Here is a 24,198-nt window from a genome sequence, read left to right as displayed (position 1 = left end):
CTGAATGGCAGTCCCTATGGTTAATGTCCACTGTCCTTCCAAATGATACCCAAAATGATCTATACTTACTTGCATAATGCATTTTAGGAAAATGGTTTTTTTTCTCAGAGGCATTCCTTTGTGTGAGGAAAAGTTTACATGTGGAAGCAGCTATTACTCTCAGTTGAAAAAAAACTGATTTTATATATTGAAAGTATCTGACTTTCAACTTTACAGTAGAGTGAGATTATTTCCATTTGTGTTGCTAAAAACTGTGAGTGACACCTTTGACCATACTGGAAGACGGTTCTGCTTGTAGTCCCAAGCTAAATCTTAGCCAGCCCAAGAGACACTATGCCTGTACGTGAACAGAAAGAGCTTGCTCACTGTTGCTCTGTAGGCAACTCACTTTGGACACAGCTACATAGGATGTGGTGTGTGGCAAAATATAAATTAGGGAACAGAGCAGAAGACAATGAAGAAAGACATTTAAATTGAATGTCAATAGAGAAGATACCTAATGACCAATATTTTTTTCATGCCTTAGAGATATGTGCTATCTAGACAATTTACTTGCTTAAAATCACAGTGAAATGAATGTTAAATTACTTAGGATTACTAAAGTATGTAGCTTGAAGAAGTATCCTTTAAAAAATTCAGGGCAGAATAACTGTGCCACAGAATTAAAATCTAGATAAGTTTTCAGCACTCCGAAGTTGTTTAGTCAAATAAAGTTGTTTAAACTTAAAGTTTAAATCTAATTCTACATCATTTTCAAACTTGATAAAATCTTTTTGAAAAAGAAAGGAGAGAAACCTTTTCATCTTTAAAGGGGAAAAATCATGAATAATTTGAAGTGAAAAGTAGATTCTAGGACTATCAGATCTTGCTAACGTATTGTGAGCAGGGAAAAAAACAATGAAATTGGATAAATAAATGATTTGTTGTAAATTATTTGTGGGGAATGGTGCATCTTCTAGTGGCTCATCTGGCTGTCTTGCATTTATAATCATTTTTATGGTGGTTGTTGGTACAAGACCTCTTCATTTTATGAAGATTTGTTCTGGTTTCTCAATCAGGTGAAGATAAATACTCTTGGCATATTATGTTCCAATTATAAAATGAAAAACTAGATTGAAGACACTTCCTACACAAATGAGAAGTTGATCGTTTGTTCAATTGTACAATAGGGGGAGATGGTAACTGGACTGAGAGCTGAATTTCTAGCAGTATATTCATAAATTTCTGTTTCCTACTTTTTTAGCCTAGTGGAAACTAAGCAACTGGGAGTTTCCTGATTTGTTCCTCTTCCACTTTGTGAATGGATAATAGTGCATCTTGAATCTTGCATCCTCTGGATATTTTCCAGGTGTTGGGTTCTGATAAGGACTTAAATATTTTCTATGGTAATTTTAATCTCTCAGCACATTTACCTTGATAAGTGTGAAACCCAAAAACGCATTTGAGGTTTGGTGGCTAGTCCTGACTTCCTCAGCTCAGTACCTCTCAATGTTCCTTTCTGAGCTTTTTGTATTTGTAATGTTATGTGTGCTTGAAGTGAAGGCTGGGCGGGAAGGAGAGTCAACTCTTAGGTTCGATTATAATTATGTGCAGAAAATTATATTCATGCAGAGTTTGATTTCCCAAAATCAATATGTGGCAAATATAAAGCATTTACTGCTTCTCTAAAAAGAATTCATCTAGTCTGAGGTGAATGTTGTTTAGGATCCATCTCATCCATGCCTGGTCAGATAAAAGTATAGAAGAAGTCACAGTACACACCCCAGCAGCAACTTCTGATGGCAGTTTGTTTCCTGTCTAACTGAACTTTTCTAAGCAGCTGCCAGAAAATCTCTCTTGCACATGCTAGCAGAAAATGTACACTAGATATACATTATTGATAGGTGTGCATACTAGAAATATGTACATGTGAGCATATCTTTAAAAATGTTTCCTTAATGGTGATTTTTGGAAAGTTATATTCTGTCTTGTCTTGGAGATTTAACATCATAAATGCTATCCAGAAGTGTAATGAGTCACCACATAAACACAGAAGCACTGGTCTGGTAGATTTACATGCACTTGGGAAAAAGAGACACAGCTTTTCGATCAGACTAATGGCTTGGAAGTGGCTTCAGGAAGAATGCTAGTAATCACATTTGACGGTCTGAATTGATGGCTGATGGCTTGTAAAGGGCAAAGCACTGGAGTGATTTCAGGGAGCTTTTAATAATGCTTAGCAAATGATCAGGCTGCACAGTCAATCGCTTTGTAAATGCCAATATCTTTCTCCACCTCCCAGTAAGTTCAAAACATTGAAAACAATAAAACAAAAGGAAGCAGAGAACTGCATGCTTAGTCAAGATAATCATAATATCTAGAAGGAAAAACAAATCAGATTAAAGGAATAAGCTTTATATAGAAAAGTAATGACTGTAATTTTCCCCTAAGATTTGGATGCTATTTATGAATTCTTGTTGAATCCATTTTCTGTTTACAGTTGGTGTGATAAGCCTCAAAACCTACCAAATCTGAATTCATGACCAATATTTAGGAATAAAACAGTGTAACCTAGCAAATGGGCTCTTAGGAGCAGCACAGATTTTTGCTTCCCTGAATATGGGTGCAGTTTCCAAGATTTTTCATGTACTTCTCTTCTGCTGCCAGACAGTAGACTTAGTGGATAGCCCTAGTCTCTTAAAAGTAGAATCCTCACCTTTATTCCACCATGGGAGATCTGAGAAGTGCTTTTTCTCTCTTTCTATTCACTTACATTCTCAGCAAAGCTTATTGGAGTATCTGAAAACCTAATACAAAATCAGACTTTGTATTCCATGGTCAAGAATATTTAAAGTAGTATTGATTTTTTAACACTTCTGCTTCAAAATACTCAAAAAGGATTTTTAGAAAAGCAGAATGCTCAACAGGTGATCAACTTAATTGTATGTATTATTTCCTATCATGCTTTGCTCTCAGTTTTAGCTTTCTAAATTCCCTGTTGCTAAGAATATTATTAGAGAGACTGGTGAGTACTATATTACCTGTAGCAAATTGTTTGGGGAACAGTCCTGTAATACAAGCTATGGTATTGCACACAGTATGTAATAATATTTTAATTTCTAATGTGTAGAAGATTTTTTTAAGTAGCAGCAATTAGCATGTTGGAGTATTGCCAGTGAACGAAGCAGATTATTTACTCACCTGAGAATTTTTGGATCCATTACCTTTCTTTAAAAATCAGTACGAGACAGTCTAGCTTTGTGAGATCTTTCTGTCCCCAGCTTATTTAGATGATGGACTGCAGAGACATTACGTATTAATTTTGGTTAGCACCTCATAGGATTTAAATCTTCTAATGGTCTTTCATTCATTTTGCAAGATTTACAGTTTTGTTTTGCTGCTGATTGTGAGATTGACGAAATGCCTTCCTGCAGAGTAAAGTCTCTCAGTAGACTGCCTTTTTCTCAAAAGCTGAAGTTGGGAGGCTCCACTGTAGATTTCAGTTTTCTACACTGAAAGGGAGTGTATTGTGAATAATTTTGAGTGAGAGACAAAAACAACTATTGTTGTCCAAGAATCTCTTAGAAAACTTCAGGAATACTCCTGCCAACAATTTGTGCTATTGGCTTGAATGGATAAATAGGTAATTTACTGTCTACTACACATTCTCTGTGTCTCTGTAGCTCCAAAAAGAGCATCTGTTTTGTTATATTTTCCTTAGATTCATGTTTATGGGTTGGTGAAAGGGTGCATACACTCTGACTTCTGTTTCATTAAATGTGCTCTAGACCAAGAGAGATTTAGATTGGGTATAAGATATAAATACTTTTTGGGAATGGTGGTCAAGCACTGGAACAAATTACCTAAGGAAGGGTCCCCATCCTCAGATGAATATTTAAGAGATGTGTAGATGTGTCACTAAGGGCTGTGGTTTGATGATGGTACTCAGTAGATCAGGTTGGTGGTTGGACTTGATGATCTTGAAGATCTTATTCAATCTAATTTTTTTTGGTGATCTCATGTTCACCTCCATTTCCAGCAGATGCAAAGACATTAGTTATTACTAACCAATAGTTATTAATAGAAGGATGGTAAACAGACTGAAAATGTGTTAAGTTTCTCTGGTGATAAAACTGGTTGTTTTATATATATATAAAACTATCATTTTTATGTTCTATTAATTTCACCATATCAGTAGCTTGAGAGTTTGAGTACTAGTTTTTGGCAAAATATTTTATAAAGAGAGAGCTTCAATAAAAATCATAGAAGAATCCTTAGTGCTCTTGTGGACTAAATGCATACAAATAACCCTTCACTATATTATTCTGTATTACTCTACAGGTGCATGTTCAGCCAGTCTAAGTTGCTCTTACACCACTGTACCCTCAAATATCTGAACTATGTTACCCTGTCCTATAAACATATCCTGGGAATCTGGCTACTCTCCTACTTGTTCACTCCTCCAGAATTTCCCTTCTGCCCTGTAATACAAAATAAATAGTAAATTATTTTATTTTGTTTTCCACACTTCTTCACTGTAACAGCCTCTTATAATGGCAAACCACCAGAACAGTGTACATCCGTTGTATGTGACTTAGATCTTCAAAGTCAAAAATCTTTCATGAGCTTGTTGGTTTTTATTAGTGCTGCTGTTGGTAGATATAATGAAGTGGTGGTATTATACTCCAAAATTCTATCTTTTGAAGAGTTTGGAGGCCAAACTGTTAGTTTTATATATTTGCTATAGTTTTTCCAGGACAGTTCTGCATCTTAGCCTCTCACACGTAAATTACTAACAGTGTTTAAACTGATCCTTAAGGCTGTCTCTCTATTAAGACAGTGGTAAGAAGAGTAAGCCGAATACCTGTCCATCCAAAATCTTCCAGTGGCGATTTTCACAAACGTGCTGTGGCATGAATAGCCACAGTATCCAAACTGTAAACGGGAACAGAGGCAAATGTTTTCACTGTGTATGGGCTCTTTTAGTGGCTTTGACTAACCCTATAGTTTTGCAAAGTATAACATGGTGCATGAATAGTTATATTCATTATTATCTTCTATTCTTTGTACACACATCTCAAAATATAGCAATCATGTTGTCTTATTTTCAAGAAATGATAGATGGACTGATTTTCTGTTCTCTGTCTGTTTCGCCTTTAACTGACTCCAAATAAATGCAACTCCAAATATGTCAAATTAGACACTGAGACATTTTCTGCTAGGAAGTGAAGCTCAGATAAGTTCCATGTGCTGCAAAGTGTTTTGTCCTTGTAACTCCTTGTGCAGAGTTCGAAAGAAAACAAAAAACAACGGCAAAAAAAAAAAAAAAAAAAAAAAGAGAGAGAAAAAGAGAAAGAAGATTGATCTTTGCTTTTTTTCCCAGCTAAGAAACCTTCCATGGTCAGAAATTCTTTTGAAAAGGGGATATAAAAGCAAAAAGTAGCTATGGTTGCCATTAGAATTTAGGAAAAAAATGACCTGGGTCATCAAGTTCTGTTGCAGGATCATAAATACATAATACTGAAGAGTTCACAGAACATCTATTCTTATTCCATCTCATCCCTCTCCCCCCTCCAAAAAAAAAAAAAAAAAAAAAAAGGAAAAAAAAGAAAAACCCCAGAAAATGAACTTAAAACCTTTGATGTACAGAATCTAAAATTATATATGTAAAAAAATCAATAATATGGCACAGTGGAGAGCAGGGTTGAAAAAGCAATGTTCTCTAACTCCCCGGTGTCAGGATAGTTCTCTCACAAAAAACTTCCAAGTAATGCAGAGGAAAGTAGTTCACCCATATTCTCTTGCCAGTCTGGTTTGTATCATTATTCTGTATTGATCCCAAATTAGGAGACTTTCAGCAATCCTGAGCATGCAAACAACAGATGCCAACGAAGCACTTTGAGTTTTCTAAGCACTTAAAATATTATTTTCTGCCCGGTATCCCATCACTGTACTGCGTGATCAGAAGACAATAGACTCATCACAGTACAGTCTGGAAGAACAAATACCCTCAAAGCCTACAGATAATTATTAGAAGATCAGATACATAGGATCAACAAAATGTGATTTAGTAGATGCTGAGAAAGATTAACAAATGCCAGTTTGCTTGAATTGAATGTTCAAAGCTCTTCTTCAGAAGCTCTCCGTTCCAAAATCGCAGATTGTGTTAGTGGTTTCCATCTCCTTCTCAGGCTCCATATTAAAACAAGTTTTCCCTGCTGCTCTGTTTGGGAGGTTCCAAATCTTTATCTAATCTTCTCCAAATGTCTAGACTCAGTTTTATTCATGACTAATTCAAAGCCATTAAATCTCATTCCAGTAATGCTCTTTAAATTCAGTAATTCTTCTCCCTCTTTCCTTGGTGTATATACTCCCAAACATATGTATGTGCATTTATTTTACTATAAAATTATTTTTTCACATTTATTATTGCTTTTTATTTAGTAATGTAAATAAAACAGGCTATTAAGTTCACTTCTAAAATAATAGGTTCTCTTTTTACCAAGGGATATATAGCTTTCTTGTTATTTTTATTTCAGACGTCCTTTGTGAACAAAATCAACCTGAATTACAGATGATATTCTACAAGAACTCTTATCTACATCTTATTCAATTCTTGTCTTTGTCTATCAAAACTCTTTATCTGTTTAGTCTTAGAATCATAGATTAATGTGAAGAATATTAGGTTGTCTTCTGAGCAAATTATGGCTTCTATGTTTACCTGAAAATCAATTTGAAATTGAAAAAAGAGAAAATTTGTTCTTTCATCATTTTCAAAGGATGAGTAATAGGAAATCCCAAGTATATCTGCTAATTTTGTAGCATAGATTTGCTCCTAATCCAGACTGTAAGCAGAAACTAAAGAAATTAAAAGGAAGAGTATGAAGATCTAGATCTAAAATTAATTCACCATCCTCAGCTCTGCCCCTCCAAGTCTCATAAAGAATTTTGCTTTATCTTTGAGCGCGTTACATTTGGATCAGCAGCTATTGAGAACAGTTCTTGTTCTGTGTGAGCTAATTTCCTGCTGTAAGTATTTTAAATATTTGCTCTGTTCATTTACTGACAGACACTTTCAATACATCTTTCAAGCCCCTGCCTCACTGTTTATATATAGAATATTTTATATTCTATATTCTGATATTCTTCTGTGAATTCAATGCATTTGATCTGGTCAAGAACACAGAAGTAATGATAAAGTTAGATAAATGGCTGCCCATGTGTCTTGAGAGTTTCTTTGCGCAGAGAATTGTTACTGCGGAGGGAGACAGATGTGAATGACAATACTCAGAGAAATAATTTCATTCAGAAGTTTTTTTTAAGTCAAATTAAAAATGAAAAGCACGTGCCTTTGAATTGTTAGCTGACGTCACATGCAGAAGTTTTCCTTCCTTAAGGAAACCCTTTTTGTAGGTCTTTCCTGAATCCTGACAAATATTCAATATAATTTCAGTTTTGTGAATTTTATTTTTTTTATATTTTTTTCCATTTGTTTATTTATTTATTTATTTATTCCCCAAAGTGGAGCACAGGTAATTGCACAGTTCAGAGCTACTGTTTTGAACTTACATTTTATTCATATGGCACCTCTTTCCAGCAGGCAGCAGGTCTTCAACAAGCTCTGCCACAAGCTTCTTGTGGACCAGTGATTTTCCTGTCATTAGCTCTAGTTCATATATTATACATCTCATCTATAATTTACCATAAAGAAGGACCTTCTATTATTTATTACCTGCATGAAGACATTCATGTGCACACATGCATACATGTGATACTTTCTTACCTAAATACTCTTATTAATGTATAAATATTTAACAGAGGTTATAGTCTAAGCAAATATTGCTCTTTAAAGTTTTTTACCCCCTAATTTATGTAATATGTACCATAAGGCATAATCTTGTAAGAAATAGGTAATGCATCTCCACAAGATAGTATTTTATATGTGGGAAAGAATTAAGATCATTTAAAATTTTATCATCTTAATAAAAGCAAGTTCTATTTCCAGATATTCCAAATTCTTGTTCAAAACTCAGCATCTTTTAAGATATGCCATTGGGCTTAAAGTTATATTTTTTTTAAAGAGACAAGATTTTATTTATTTAAGCATTAGGCACTGGAGTCCATTGGATGGGGCTTTGAGCAACCTGGTCTAGAGGGAGGTGTACCTGCCTGTAGCAGGGGATGGAACTAGAGGTCCCTTCCAACCCAAACCATTCTATGATTCTATGGTTCTATTTCATTTATGTGCTATGATGCATTGTTAAGTCAGAACTAGAAAACAGATTACTATAGTAGTCCTGAACAATTGCATTATATTTCATGTAAGCAATGTCTGTCATTCAGAAGACAAATTAGCAATGTGCAGTTCTTTCCTGTGCAGAATAAAATTCAGTGTTAGTTTTGTCTCAATAAAGGGGAAGATATGCCTGGGTCTTAAGAAAGCATCATCTGAATTGCAGATCCTGAGTTGCAGATTTCCATTTTTAATATCTTAGGGCCCTAAAAAAAGAAGTGCAGATGATATTTGAAATGAGGTTAATCACATCACTTGTCCCAAATGTTCAAATACTTGCATTTTCTGTTTAAGTGGGAAATGTTTCTTGGAAATCTTACATAAAAAATATCTCAGAAATTTCATGAGAAAGGGTAGCTTTTTTTGAGTGGTTTTTCAAGGCAAGAAAATATTTGTTAGTGCATAGTTTTACTTTTGATAATGTACTTTCTTTACCTGACTGTGTTTGGATGGCTGCATCTGCATAACAGAATTTGAAAGTAGATTTATAAACTCTAGGTAGGCCTGTAATACAGAGTCCTAGTCATCCAAGCACAATCAGGTCTGTGCTTGTTTAGCTTGGAGAAAAAAAGGCTCCAGGGAGACCTCATTGTGGCCTTCCACTACTTGAAGGGAGCGTATAAACAAGAGGGAGTATGACTGTTTACATGTGTTAATAGTGATAGGACAAGGGGGAATGGTTTTAAACTAAGACAGGAAAAATTAGGTTAGATGGTAGGAGGAAGTTTTTCACACGGAGGGTGGTGTGACGCACTGGAACAGGTTGCCCAAGGAGGCTGTGGATGCCCCATCCCTGCAGGCATTCAAAGCCAGGCTGGATGTGGCTCTGGGCAGCCTGGTCTGCTGGTTGGCGACCCTGCACATAGCAGGGGGGTTGAAACTAGATGATCTTTGTGGTCCTTTTCAACCCCGGCCATTCCATGATTCTGTGATTCACTTTGTGTTGTCACATGAGATTAGTCTGCAGCTGTGCCACAGAAGAAGGTAGATAGTAGGTAGGTACTGGCCTGGTAACTAGCCAGGTAATAGGAAAAAGTGTAGAACTGTTTCAGTTTTAATATCTCATTTTGAATGATCACATTGAAGGAAGTCAGTGTAACAGATTGTTCACAATCAGATCTCATTCAATCACTTACAATTAATTATTCAGGCCTTTCCTTGTGCTGTTGTCAATTTGAACTGAAAAGCTGTCAGCTGCCGAGTCCCTATTGAAGACCAGCCTTAAATCGTTATTATTGAACTGATCCTTACGAGACTCTTGGGCCAATGCTCCTGTCAGAAAGAAAAAAGAAATGAAGCACAGTATATTGACTTTTGAATCTTTGGGATATTATTTATTTGTTTATTATCCTATCATCTTCTACGTTCTTTGCTCTGCAAGTTGCTGTGCTTTTTACTGTGGCCCCCTTGCTCCAAAAGGAACACAAGTCAATGGGACTTAATTTACAGGGATTGCATATATGTTACACTTTTTTAATGGAAATGCTCTAGGGAGGAGATACCACATCTCAACTGTGGGTGTGGTGTGAAATGAAAACCCTAGGGTCAGTGATATAAACTCTTGGAGCTTTGCCTAAGAGAATTTAAATGAAGAAAAACTGACTTTCTCCTTGAAGATAAAGACTGTGAACCGTGAAAGTAATAATGCTGACCCAAATAACAGTTGCTCAAAAGATTGAACCAGTGCAGAATTTGCTTAGAATGAATGTCATGCAGCTGTCAGATTTTGCTACATTAATTTTCTCTTTATGAGATTCATTTATGGCTGTTCACATCTTTAAGCCATTGGCTGCATGAAAGACTATATCCAGATTATAGTTGAATATCAAGAAAAGAGAAGAAAAATAGGTTTAGTTCAGAGCTCTTTCATCATTACTTTTTCGCTGTCTGATTTTGAAAAACAGGGATAATTATTTTAAACATTCTCATTTCAGGGACACCAGCATTTTTCAAATGATCACTTAAAATGTCAAGTCCACAAAACTGCAGTATGTGTTTTCAATACAAAGAAAATCATTGAAATAATATAGGTAAATACTCCTATGTTAGATGCCTTTGTCCAAAAAAGAGTACTTATAGACCTTATGTGTGTAAACCACTGTGCACAGATAAGAACAAATCACAGATTCATCACTTTAAATCACTTTTAAAGCCCTGTTCCGATGTTGCAAGTGTCACATAAACATGCTTCACAGTTTTCATAATGCTCTGTTACGTAAAGCTGTATTTTATCCAAATGAGTTAACCCTTCATAAAAGAAATTCCATGTATGCACTTGATCTTTATTGTTCTATATGTAGAGTTGTGGAGCTGGTCATGGATGTGTCTGCTTCCTAATTTGTACACTTCAGCAGTTGTACTACATCAAGCGCAAGTGCAAAGGATGCACTTTAGATTCTGCACATCTAGGACTGACTGAACATGCTGTACATTTGCAGGCATTTCTTTCAGGTCAGTTCTGTTCAGGCAGCTTCTCTGCTGTTCACATGTTCTGGGAATGTGAGAAATATTAACCATACGGATCTTCATATATAAATGCTATTAGCATGATCAAGGCCATGTGTGCTAATATAGTATGATGCACACAAGCAAGGCTACTCTGAATCAACATTTTTTTAATGATCTGTGGAAATAATGAAAGAGAGAATGACTGCTCAAGAAGACTGTTTAGGGTCCAGGCAGTGCTCATCTTCCTTTGTTTTAATGATTATCTTTTTAAAATTTTTTTTTGTAATACCCATTTGATAAGTTGAATAACATTATATGCTATATATGACTCTTAGACAAGGTCTAATATTTAGGATATAGTTTGTAGTAATTTGGCCGAAATGCCACTGTGTTCTTAATACTCACCTTTTAAAAGATGCAAGTAATCTCATGACATCATGGTGATGTGCACTTGTAAACCAGAGCCATGAGTTAAAAAATCATCATTTGTAGTACTAATTCTATCTTTAAGCTAAGGAAAAGCAGAAGAAGGTTTAATGCAAACTTGCTTGAAACAATACTTTAGCAAAAGTCTGGATTTGAGGTCTTTATACAAAAGGAACAATAGCACTAACAAGAAGAGCACAGTGTACTTGCAAATATCCTGACAACTGAGATAGTAGAATAGTAGTAATATTTAGCTCAAACATAGTTTCACATATTTAAACTGGTATCCTACACAAAGGGTTGACAGGTATCTGGCAGGTGCCAGGGCAGAGCATGTAAAATCAGAAGTAAGAAAGGAGGCTTCAGTGCTCAGAGCTCAGTACTGGGATACAGGATTCCCAAATCTGCCACAAACTTTGAGCGTATTAATCAGTTTTATTCCGTCTCCATTTCCCAATCAATTAAAAATATGCAAATGATGAAAATTACCTGAGAAATGTGTTTAAGCACGTTTGGATAAAGATTCTGATGCCTATAAAGGCTTCCAAGTCATGATTCTCTAAACAGGTCATAAAATATAAAAGTAATTAAAAACTCTCTACTATTTATTCTTAAGGAATGATGTATGTTGCGCTTATAGTGATATTTTTCTCTGTGATGCCAGTCTAAGGAAAGTAATAAAACAGAATCAAAGTTATCTTTGTGAGAATGTCTGGAACTGTATATCCTTCCTATTTTTATCTTATACATATCTTTGAAATTAAGTTGGATTGATATAGCACAGAAGTCTTGAGTTGATACTCAGCATAAGCCACACTGTGAATTTAATCCATACTGAAAATGTATGCCTTTGGACTCTTCTCTTGTTAAAAAGTTACTTTGCCAAAGATGTTAGCAAAGAGACTAAACTGACAAAGATCAGAAAATAAACAGCATGATAACCCTACCTTCTTACATTAAAATTTACAGTGAAAGTCTCTTTGATTATGGAAATGTTGTAAGAATCGCAGACTTGCAGAGGTTGAAATGGACTTTAGGAGATCATTGAGTCCAACCCCCTCCTAAAGCAAGTACCCTGTAATAGGTCACATATAGGCGTCTATACAGGTCTTGAATATCTCCGTAGAAGGAGAATCCACAACCTCTCTGGGCAGCCAGTTCCAGTGCTCCATCACCTTTACTGTAAAGAAGTTCTTCTGTGTGTTAGTATGGAACTTCCTATGCTTAAGTTTTATGTCATTACCCTTGTCCTATTGCTACAAATCACTGAGAAGAGCCTGGCCTCATCCATTTGCCTCCCACCTCCCTTTAGATATTTATAAACATTTATCAGATCCCTTCTCAGTTGTCTTCTCCCCAGGATCAACAGACTTGTGTTGCTCAGCCTTTCCTCATATGGGAGATGCTCCAAGCCCTTTATCATCTTTGTGGCTCTCCACTGGATGCTTTCCAGGAGATCCCTGTCTTTTTTGAACTGGGGAGCCCAAAACTGGACCTGGTATTCCATATGTGGCCTCAGCAGGGAAGAGTAGAGGGGTAGGATCACCTCCCTCGACCTGCTGGCCACACTCATTTTAACAGCTTTGTAATCCACAAAAAGTAAGGTTTCTGTGCATAAAGTCCCTGTACCCTGATGTAATACAGCCTGGAATCAAATTCTGTAGAAATTGTTTGCATTTATTTCAATACAAATTCAATGGTGATTTTTTTTCTCCCTTCCTATCGATTGTATGTGTGGTTTATCTAGTATAATACTTAGTTGCTGATTTTCTAATGTTCCGTTATGTGGTAATTTCATTGAATCACAGTCAGCAGGAGTCCTTTTGTTTCAGAATACAATATGGAGCAGAATTTACATGCTTCTGCTGCTGTTATTGTGATCTTGGTTCTGTGCCTCTTCTGTTTAAAACATTGCTTCACCAGGAATTAACATGTTATGCTTTACAGGGACTCTGCAAATTTCCTGTATCGTTTTATACTGAGGAAAATGTATATCAAGTTCTAAAAGAAGGGACTAGCTTGACAGGAGACAATTTTAAAGATGCAAGTGTATCAGCAATACTCAGAACTGGATGAAGTTAAGTACATAAATCAAATAAAGCTCTGTGCTTTGCCTATATAAGGGTAAACCCATCACAAAATCGGGTTTCCCTTGTATTCTGTGGCACAGTGTGCTCAGAGTGAAAATCAACGTGTGTGAGAGGGGACAAGTTTCTAGAGAAAGAATAGTATGCAGCCAATGGTAAGGGAATTAAAAAAAATAATAATAATTTTAAAGAGCTGTTGAAATGTAGCTGTATAGACTTAACTCTGGCATCTTGTTGAGAAAGATAGAAATGTGCATCCTTAATTGCTTTTTCTTCCTTTTAAAAATGATTTACTGAACACTGGGCTGCTGTCCCCAGGGGACTGGCCAAGGGCCTCAGGAGGGAATTATTTAATTTAGATTGAATTCCTAGTGAAGTTACTTCCTCCCACAGCGAATATTTTCAATAATTTTTATCTGAAGGACAACATGATTTTTCATTTTCAAATTGAGAAAGAAATAAAATAGCTCTTTCCTGCACAGTTATCCTAAAGGCAAATTAACCTGTATGGGTTTCCCTAATTTTAAGTCATAGGGTAATAAAACACTAGGATAGAAGCTTTGTCTGTTAGTTACAGCAAACACCTTAAATAAAAATTCTCAGTACTCAGATGTCTGAATCTCTGAATAGAGTTCTTCAGGAAGGGAAGCCAGTACTGTTCTGACTGTCTCATAAAGCTGTTCCTTCAAGTTGAGATGCTTCATTACCTCCAGTTACCTGGAGAATAAAAGTGGTTAAATATGTGGAGCCAAAAAGCTACAGCTGCTCTAACTAATGTAGCATAATATTGATTATTTGCAGTTAGTTAAAATAATTCTTCTGCTGGTGGCAACTGTAATTCTGAGCATGCAAGGCTGTGATTTATTCTGATCATATTGTCTATAGCAGTATGAATTCTGCATATACAATGACTTCAAAGCTATAAACTATTAAGGTGCACACTTGATGATGGTGACATAAACTAACTGCTGTTCAGACCAGAGAAGACAGAGGTTTTCCTTTTATTTACAAAGCAAATTCTTTATTGTGTTTATATTTATGTGCAGCTAGAAGGAGAGATAGGTTGTTTCTCGATGTTGAAAAGAGTAAAGCATGTGTTTATCAGTGCTAAGCCTCTGGTCAGCTGCAGGCCAATGTTTATTCGGGATGCACGAGCAAAAACCTGAGAGAAAAATTTTTATCTTCTAGACAACTCTATATATCACAAGCAAAACTGAAACCTCTTTAATCAGAGCGCTTAATGCTAGCTAGTGATTTAAAATTATCTGCTTTCTTTCCAGCTGAAATGAGAAAAGTAGCTTCTATAGCAATGTGTGCATACCTAAAACTTTATTAAAGATTATGGCAGTTTTATTTAATATCCTGGAGAGCTGACAGTTAACAACAGTGGGCAGAGAACTGTAGCTTCTCATGCCTAATATATTCATAATAGATCAAGAAGGTGAACAATTAAACATTATGTGATCAGTCACGCTTATTCTATTCAATTGTTAAGTAGTAACAAGTAACAAAACATAGTCTGTGTATACAAAAATACAGCTCCTGTAAATATTTTTGCTTAAAAGAAAAGATTATGTTTATTTCTCCTTCATAAAACTTGAACACTGCATACATAATATAAGTGAAATTGGTACTGACAGTTGGCATGAAATATGATTTTGGAGCCTCGGATACATGCAGGGAGCAATAAAATGATCCTCTCTGTGTTCTGATGTGTGTAATCTAAGAATTTGGTTTTCAGAATGGCCATTATGTGAACATCTAAACTTATTCAGAAAATGATACCATTGTGCATATAATAACACTAATGCTTATATGTCTTTCCTTGTTCTCTGGTTACAGAAACACAAATGAACTCGTACTACAGTTGCATTTAAAGCAACTGAAACCATGAATAATGATACCAACAACTTGCAGAACCAGTTTCGATTTTTGAACATTGTGTTTAGGTTTCATCCTGTCTGAATTTGAATCCAGCGTTGAATCCAGTGTCGAACAACCATGGTTCCTATGGCAGTTCTGTAATGGAGTCAGCAGATAAACCATCTCAGCTCAGTTTATAAATCCATAACTAGAGCTTTATTTCCCTCTTTCTTCTTCTCCTTTCTTCCCTCCTTTTATTTTTTGCTTTATTTCTTCTGCTGCTTTCTTTATTTTTTTTTCTTTCTCAATCTCTCTCTTTCACTTAAATTTTATCTCACTTTATATTAAAGAAATAGGTAAGTTTATTGTCCTAGAATTGTAATTCTGCATGCAGAAGTTTAAGTGAGATTAGAAAAATGTAGCTATAGAGCAATCTCAAGTATAAAAGACAGTAAATCATTTTGGAATGGAGAAGTAAAAGCCATGATATCAAGATATGACTAAATCCATTTTCTTAAGAGATATGCAAAGATAGAATTTTGGTCCCTAATAGTCATGAAAAGTGTAGGTGCCAAAGTAATAATAATAACTTGTATGTTAACTTTACCTCTTTTAGCTTTTCTACTTTCAGTATGCAATAGAAAATATTTTATGACTTTGTTCCTTTTGTCTTGTGGTATTTTAGAGAAATGGTGATGATGATGGTGTTAGATCTTCCATATTTTGAGCATCTCTGGCCTCCACTTACTGAGGGGTGGGATAGCAGATCAGTAACTGATTTATTTGCATCTTCTGAAGTAGATTGAGCTGCCGATATAATAGAGGTTTCCTGAGTGGGGATCTGTCTGAGGTAGAGGGCATGAGGGGGGTGAAAGGAGGTGTAAGAAAGCAATGGTGTAAGAAAAAAAAATACATATTTTTAAATAATTTACATATTTAAATATGTATATATTTAAATAATATTTTTTGAGCTACACAGATTTTGGAAAGTTAAGAATCAGTCTGTCTTACAATTAGAACCGTGTCAGCCATGATGTTGGAAACTTTCATAAATGTCCTCAACTTTTTGCGGAAAGTTAACCTCAGATATTTTTTATTGAACACAAAAGCTTATTTGCCCACAAAAAAGAGAAAAAAAATGACTCGTTTGAGGCTTCTAACTTGCTTTATAAATACTCGAGTTTAATTCTGAGGGGGAAGGTTGACATAAGGAAAAGGGGAAATGCTTACTGCTGTGGAATTGAAGAAAGCTTCGGACCTACAGGCTCAGTCTAATGACATGAATGTATTTCCAAGAACTTTAAGGTGTCTGGAACAGCAATTCTAATGTGCCAGCAGCCAATTCTCATGGCTTTTATGCTTTTCTTTTTTTCCTTGTATCAGGATAGATTGGGGAATCAAAGACCTTAATTCCCCATGAGTGACATCTCCCTCTGGTGGCACCTGAGAAACTTTGTGACTGACTTTTTCATCCGGAAAGTGAGTTGCAGTCATGGTGGCATCTCCAGTTACCAAAATCCAGATCTGTGAGAGTTAAGAACTAGGCCATGTAGTGCAAATAAGTATTTCTTAATTCAACAGGTATGCCTGAGGGGCAAAGGTGCTAACACAGAGGTCTAAGTCAGTGTAATTCGTTAAGGAAGTTAATTGGCCCCGGGCTGCAGGGCTATACTGCAGTTTCTCTCCTGCTCCTGTTCTACTGAAAGTTAACTGCAGATTGTGTCCCTAATGGGGACTCTGTAGACCCCAGACCTGAGAGAATATGAGGGGACAGAAAAATTAGTTTTATTCTCTGCAATGTCTGCTAGTGGGGCCTGTAAGCTTGGCTACATCTCTAAAAGGGAAGGCTGTCCTGCACGGAGGAGTGTAGCCATGGTTGAACCATCTATACCACCTACTGTGAGCAACACTCCAGGTGTTTCATGTAGGCTGAAAACATTATGTGAGTGGTACTTGGAAAACTGAAATCCTTACCTTCCTCCTTCCCTACACATGTCTATTTCTTCATCTGAACTTTGGTTTGTTTATTTATGTAGAACACTGGCAGGTCAGTGACTTCAGCATACTGTTTCAGGATGGATGCTTATAGCACATTTTCCATGCCCAAAGCAGCAGATTGTTTTGCTTTGAGAATGATGTTGCAGCAGTGCTATAAAACTGTGGTAGGTTACTCTCTGTTTTGGTTCTGTGGGAAGGTTTCTCCCCTTGCTTGCACAGGTCATGCTAGAAACTTGCCAGCAGAAGCAGTTCTATCCAGTGGGGGAGACAAGTACAGCTGATAAAAGTTTATTTGTTCTATATTATCATTTTGCACAAGATTGGAACAGCCATCTGTTCTGTTAATTTTTATCAACCTAATTTAGGCAGCAATAACATAATGCCATAAGATGCATTTCCAACAAAATGAAAATCAAATACAATTTTTAAAACCATCTCAAGGATACCATTGCTTCTGTTTAAAGACTAACAGCGAGCTGGGGGGGGGGAAAAAAAAAAGCACGATAGAAAAATAATTAATGTTACAATTTTCAAAATATTATCAATTTCATACAAGAATATTTTACACTCATTCTACAGGAAAGCGTTCACATTTTCTTATGAATTATACATGAGAACAATTTCACATAGAAAACCTAAACAGAATTATTTTAACTTATTGTTAAGACCTGTAAAATTTTATTTTAATCTCTGATATCATACAGTTTAATGGAAGGCATTAAAACCTTACATAAGAGCAATTTCATAATTGTTAATGTGACCTCTTCTCACTTAGAGAAATGAATACATGATTTACAAATGCAACTGAACTTTAATGAAGTCACTAAGTTATTTAGAGTGCTAGTCAGCAGATAGTAAAATGAGAGGTATGCCTCTAAAATGTCATAGGATTTGGGGCCCTTGGTTGAGGTTGATCAATCCTAGATATGACCCAGTTTCCTTCTTTTCCCTCTTTCTTCTCTTCAGAGTTTTACTGCTTTGAAATATATATCTTCAAAACAAAATTATCTTATAATATCTCAGATGAAAACATAAAATTTCATTTAATGAATGTAATTTCAAATCATAGAATCACCAAGATTGGAAAAGGCGTCTAAGATCATACAATCCAACTCTCCACCTACCACTAATATTTCCCCACTAAACATGTCCCTTAGTACAACATCTGAACATTTTTTGAACACTTCCAGAGACAATGACTCCACCACCTCTTTGGGCAGCCCATTCCAGCACCTAACCACTCTTTTGGAGAAGAAATTTTTCCTGATGTCCAACCTGAATTTCCCCTGGCATAATTTGAGGGCATTCTCTCTTGTCCTATTGCTAGTTACATGGGGGAAGAGGCTGATCACAGGTCTCCCCTGAGCCTCCTCCAGACTAAACAATCCCAATCCCTTCAGCTTCTCTCCATCAGATTTGCGCTTCAGACCCTTCACAGCTTTGTTGCCCTTCTCTGGACATGCACCAGGGCCTTCATGTCTTTCTTGTAGTGAGAGGCACAGCCCTTGAGTTGTGGCTTCACCAGAGCTGTGTACAAAGGGATGATCACTTCCCTACTCCTTCTTGCAGCACTATTTCTGATACAAGGCAGAATGCAGTTGGCCTTCCTGGCCATCTGGACACACTGCTGGCTTGTGTTCAGCCGAGCATTGACCAACATCCTCAGGTCCATTTCTTCCACACAGTCTTCCAGCCTCTCTGCCCCAATCCTGTGGAGTTGCCTGGTGTTGTGGCCAAACTGCAGGACTCAGCACTGGGTCTTGTTGAACTTCATCCTACTGACAATAACATTCGTGATCAGTTGCCAGCTGGATTTAACTCCATTCATCACCACTTTGTGGGCCTGGTCATCCAGCCAGTTATTTACTCAGCAAAAAGTAAAGGAAATAGTTAAGAAAATACTGGTTGATAAAGTACACTAATTGCACAAATGTTGTTGTAATGGTAAATCAACGTATGGTTTATTGACTTAAGTAGGAAGATTGGATTGTATGATAAAGATGTCTTATTTGAACACATAGCTTTTCATACAGTCAATACTAGTATCAAGAAAGGAAGACAGTAGGTTGTATCTGCAGATTGGAGGAAATCTGTCTTGTAAGTCTGAAAAAAAACCCAAGTTTTTGATAAATAGTTCAAGCAAGTTAACATCAACAAGAGGACTAACACAATTCCTACATGCATAAATGAAAGGAAATCTCTGTGTAAGAGAACAGTGACATTTTGCATTCATTATTATCAGAACTGTTAATTAAACTAATCCAAACCTGAAAAGAACATCAAAAACTTGTTAAGGTGCTGGGCAAAAACTGCAGGAATATTTCAATATATGAATTATTCACATTCAGTTCAATTTATATAACTAATTAAGGAGAAATATGGTGTAAGACGTAATTTCCTCATGTATTTAAATGGGCAGAAGATTTCTGACTGTAAAATCTTTAATGAAAACGTGGTAAGATCCAATAGCTGGGGTCAAAGTCGAACAGACCACAAACAGTACTCTAACTTTGAAAAGTGAGAATAATTAACCACTGGAATAATTTAGCCAGGAGTATCACATGCTCTCCACTACGAGAAGTCTTTAATCATGACCAGTGTCTTATTAAAAAAGATACAGCTTAACTTTCAGATATGGATTTGATGCAGGAGTTAATGGGTGAAGCATGAAATGTGAGAGTAAATGACTTTAATGGTTCTTTTTAGTCTTTGGATCTGTAAATTTTTTTAGTCTCACAACAAGGCAACTTTATGTATTACTGACACATGGGACCTTGGAGAAAGAATGATGGATTCCATCGATGTATTTATCTCAATAAGCTTCTTTGTAAAACCTTTGAATTTTAAAAAATAATGTGTTACTATGCTAGTCTAGGCAAGGCAAAAGGTCTTAAGGGCACTTAATGGCCTTTGAAGCCATTAAATGAAAGACATTGCAGATTTAGAGCCAGGTCTTCAAAGACACCGAACAATGAAAACCAAAAGAGATGTAAGCTCTCAGCACATCTGGAAATCAGATTCTGAAATTATTATAATCAAGTTTTCAAAGCATTAATATAAACATTTATGAGAGAGAGTAATAAATGGGAATTATGAGAGATATTTTGACACTGTTCATTTTACTTGTTGTGAAGGAGGCTTCTCTGTCTTCCACCCTTGAAGTCTGCCTACAGCCAAACAAATGGAAAGTTCAGTTTATCTGAAAGGATGTTCCACTAAAAAAAAATCCTTATTTGGCATACTAAGTAGGTAAGTCAAAAAAATTAGACTTTGTTACAGCAAAGGGAGAGCAATTAAATTAAATGCGCTTCAAGAACAGAACACTCCCATAGATCAACAGGGTAATAAAAGCTTGTCGATCCCCATCCTGGTGCTTTTCTAAACACTTCTTGAAGTACAGAACACAGAGCGCTCAACATTTCAGCTTTGTCACAGTTGACAGCCTGTCGTTTTTAATGAAAATACTCTCCGTTTAGAAGATGACAGAAATTACATGCATTTCTCCTTTTATTTTTCTGTCATCTTTTCTGTCTAGCATTTTTACAGTAGGAGTTGGTTATTAAAGCATTACATAAGTATGCAAAATATATTAAGAAGAGAGGAAAAGAAAATGCTGTAGCCCTGCAATTATATATAATGTGTGTTTGTGAGAAATGTACACTGTAGAATAACATCTGGCATGTGGCAATAACTATTTATTTTCAGTTATCTTTAAAGAGGGTGAGACAAATTCTGTAGCTAATGCATTAAGTGAAGGTTTTATTATACAATTGCCTGAGTAATTTCCAACAGAAAAAAAACGATCTAAGCAGTGTTAGATAGCTGAAGTACATTCCTAACTTCTCTAGAAAACATGGAAGGGTTACAATGAACAAGTTCTTGGCTCTGCATTGCTTTCACAAACCACTTTTAATATGTGGCAAACTTTTAGTAAGTGTACCAGCACTGGTTGACCCAGAGAATCAGATATGTAATTGCACCTGAGGGAGCTTGCCGCCTGGAAACCTGCAAATGTGAGGCAGTATTATGTGAGCTAGAGGTAACCCACAATTCTGTGTACAGCCTTCAGCATGGCAGTAGCCACTCCATGTGTTTCCTTAGCTCAGATTCCACTGCATGCATTAGTGAGAGCAATGTTTGCTGTGTTGAGGTACTGAGGAAGTGTACTTTTGGCATTTAAAAGGGAAGTTATGATCCTTTGTGAGAAGCTTATCCTAAGAGTGATAGCCTGTATAGCACAAAACTGAAAATTTTGCAAGTTTTAGGAAAGTGTGGAGAATGGAATTCATTCTTAAGCTTTGGACATGTTTGTGCCATCTTAAACTTGTGCTTACTAGTGGTCTCCATTAGTGTGACTCTTTGTAGAACTGGAATTATGTTTATTTAGCAAAGCTGAAATTGGAGCCCAGGAAAAGAAAGTTATGTGAAGCCATTGTACAATATGCTCATTTCTACTTCCCAGCTGTTTTGTTTCCAGTTGCTTGGTACAAATGCACAATCTGTGCAGGTTTACTGGAGGGACCAGACATATTGCAATCATCTCACTAGCAGCTTCTTAACTTACATGTCTTCCTGGTCCTGTGATGTTAAATCACCTGTGTAGCCTCTCTACTCATATCCACCCCAGCTTAAAAAATCTGATCTGAGTCTTGATTGGGCTCCAGAGGATGTCTGCACCGTGTGTACAGCTCCTGTTCGGCAGCCCTGCCAGGCAAGTGGCATTGCTGTGGGCAAGCACACATTTGACATGGCTGTGCTGTCTGAAATACAGTGCTGTGTAATGCTCACACAGCTGGAAGGAGAAGCAAGAAGAGATTGCCTTTGCTGCATACCTAGCATTAACCCCTAGTAAAGTCCTTAATTGTGATTCCTGTCTCCAGAAACTGTGATTTTGTGCTGCCTGCAGACCAAGGGGGACAACTATGTTTTAATTACCTTTAGTCCTTGTAATATGTTTCTTGGCAAAGGTAGATTTGCTTTTTGAATATTTTAGCTGTGTAGAATCTGCATGTGACACATGAATCAAATAATCCAGGGTTTTCACACCACAGCTCCAAATATTATTTCTTACATAGAACTGGTGGTGAAGGTAAACCTTGTAAAGGATACAGATGGAGGGTACGTATGTGATGAGGAGAAGAGGTGAAATAGGCCGAGTGATTATGTTTGAGTAATTGGAAACTGTGAAGGGAAAACTAAGAAACACTCTGCGCAAGGTTTGCTATATTTAGGACTTGTACTGTAAGAATCACAAAAAATAAACGTGTTCTCTGACTATCAGGTAGTATTACCTCTTTGTTAATTGACACAATGCTGCCTCCTTAAGAGGAGGTAGAATTACCATCAGCTGTGGATTTGAAACTGAGCTGTATGACTATTAGAGGGTTAAGAGCATTCCTATGATGGCTGTGGGATGCACTGGCCAATTGTCTGCAATCTTGTGGTCCAGATGTTTTCTGGTTGCTAGTAGCTGTTAGCTGCCAGTTATTTGTAGAAAATGTGATTAATATTTTTGGTCAAGCCAAGCTATTTTTCAGACTAGAAAATAAATAACTTGTTAGTAATTCAGAAGCTTGGTAGAACATTTTGTTGAATAAACCCATTTATGGCACATACTGTTTCCTCGAAATATAACAACAGAGCATATTCTAAGATGCAGGATAGCTTTGCTTTTCTCATGTGTGGGCACCTCTACAATGCTGCACTTCAGACACCTGGCTGTGAAACAAATAATATTATCTACTCACATGCTTTTCCTGCTATGCTCAACCAAACATTTATTTCCAAGTAATATGCTGAAACACAAGCTTTTGGTATGCAAGCACTCAAATTTTCAGGGCAAATTATATCAATATGGTCTGTATATAAGAGGAAACAACCTCCCAGCCAGTAACTCACTCCCCTAGGCAGGAATACAGTATTACTATCCACTGACAGCTCATGGTTGGGGAAAGCGCAGTTGCCTTCAAGTCTTCCTTCAGGTCTGTCCTTACCCACCTCAGCCCCTTGGTAGCACTTAGTAGCTCAGCGTCTTCATTCCTTCATACCAGGGATTTGTTTTATTCATACATTTCTTATTAATGGTACAGGCTGTTAGAACAAAGCAGGTACTTTAAAAGAATATGTGCAGCGTGGCATGTGCTTTTCCAAAGGTAGGACCTGACTGCTTCCATGCTTGCGCTTTGACTTTGAGGAGAAGAGGATCAGCCAAGATAAGTCACAGGCATGGCTATTTTGTAATTCAGTATGCATACAATGAGAGAGGTGGGTGAGGTTGCTTTATTCAGTATTCTGTGTTTTAAGGGTCAGTCTTGTCCTAAGCAGGCTTTTTTCCACGTCTTTTAGATAGTGATTTAAAGCAGATTGCTTTCCATAATGATGCCATTTCCTTTCTGTCTTTTATCTGCCAGATTACTTTCCCACTGACGCAATTGTCAGCAAGCACCTTGACTACACTTAATTATTAAGAAGTCATTGCTCAAATGGAGCACTGAAGAAAAAGAAATATTGCTTACTGCATATTACTGAATATGTGTTTCATCTTTGTGTATTCTCTCCCTCAGTTTGGGAGACGGATATTTTATAATACATATGTATGGGTATATATGTTTTAACAGCTATCAGATACTTAGAGAAAAATAACTAAGATATTGTTATCTTTTCTTCCATTTTTCCCTTTTGTATATTTTCTTTAGTGCGAGAGTTTTAGAAAACCATACATAGCTTAGACTTCAGTATTTTTTAAAAGAAAGAAGTGGTCAGTTGTGAAGCTTAAGTTTGCAATACATTCCAACCACATTATTTTCCACGTGTCCTACTATGGGAGAAGCTTTAGAGCAAATGTAGAGGTTGGCTTTTTTGTGTCCTTGACCTTAGAACAAGCATCTACAACAGAACAGATGTACCTGTGCAGCTGTCAAATGATCAAAACTGCAAGTGTATACATATGTACCATGACATTTTCCACATGTTCTGGAGTCAGTCATAAAAAATACGTATTTGCTGAGAATTTCAGGTACGTTATTTTCATTATGAATGAACACTGGGAAAAATGCTGGCCCTGAACATATCAGCCTTGTTCAGTTTTAAAAAGTAACTGTCTTC

The 24,198-nt window shown here is 36.5% G+C and overlaps 1 protein-coding gene across 2 annotated transcripts in view; it reads left to right on the top strand.

Annotated features, from left to right (window-relative positions):
• The window catches only part of DSCAM (DS cell adhesion molecule), a 460,003-nt gene that overhangs the window by 257,668 nt on the left and 178,137 nt on the right, over positions 1-24,198 (top strand). The window lies entirely within an intron of this gene.

Source organism: Phasianus colchicus, chromosome 1, assembly GCF_987193195.1.
Source record: "Phasianus colchicus chromosome 1, bPhaCol1.hap1.1, whole genome shotgun sequence".
NCBI classification, from domain to species: domain Eukaryota; kingdom Metazoa; phylum Chordata; class Aves; order Galliformes; family Phasianidae; genus Phasianus; species Phasianus colchicus.
Note: the sequence above shows the minus strand (reverse complement) of the source record. Positions and strands in the feature narration are given on the sequence as shown.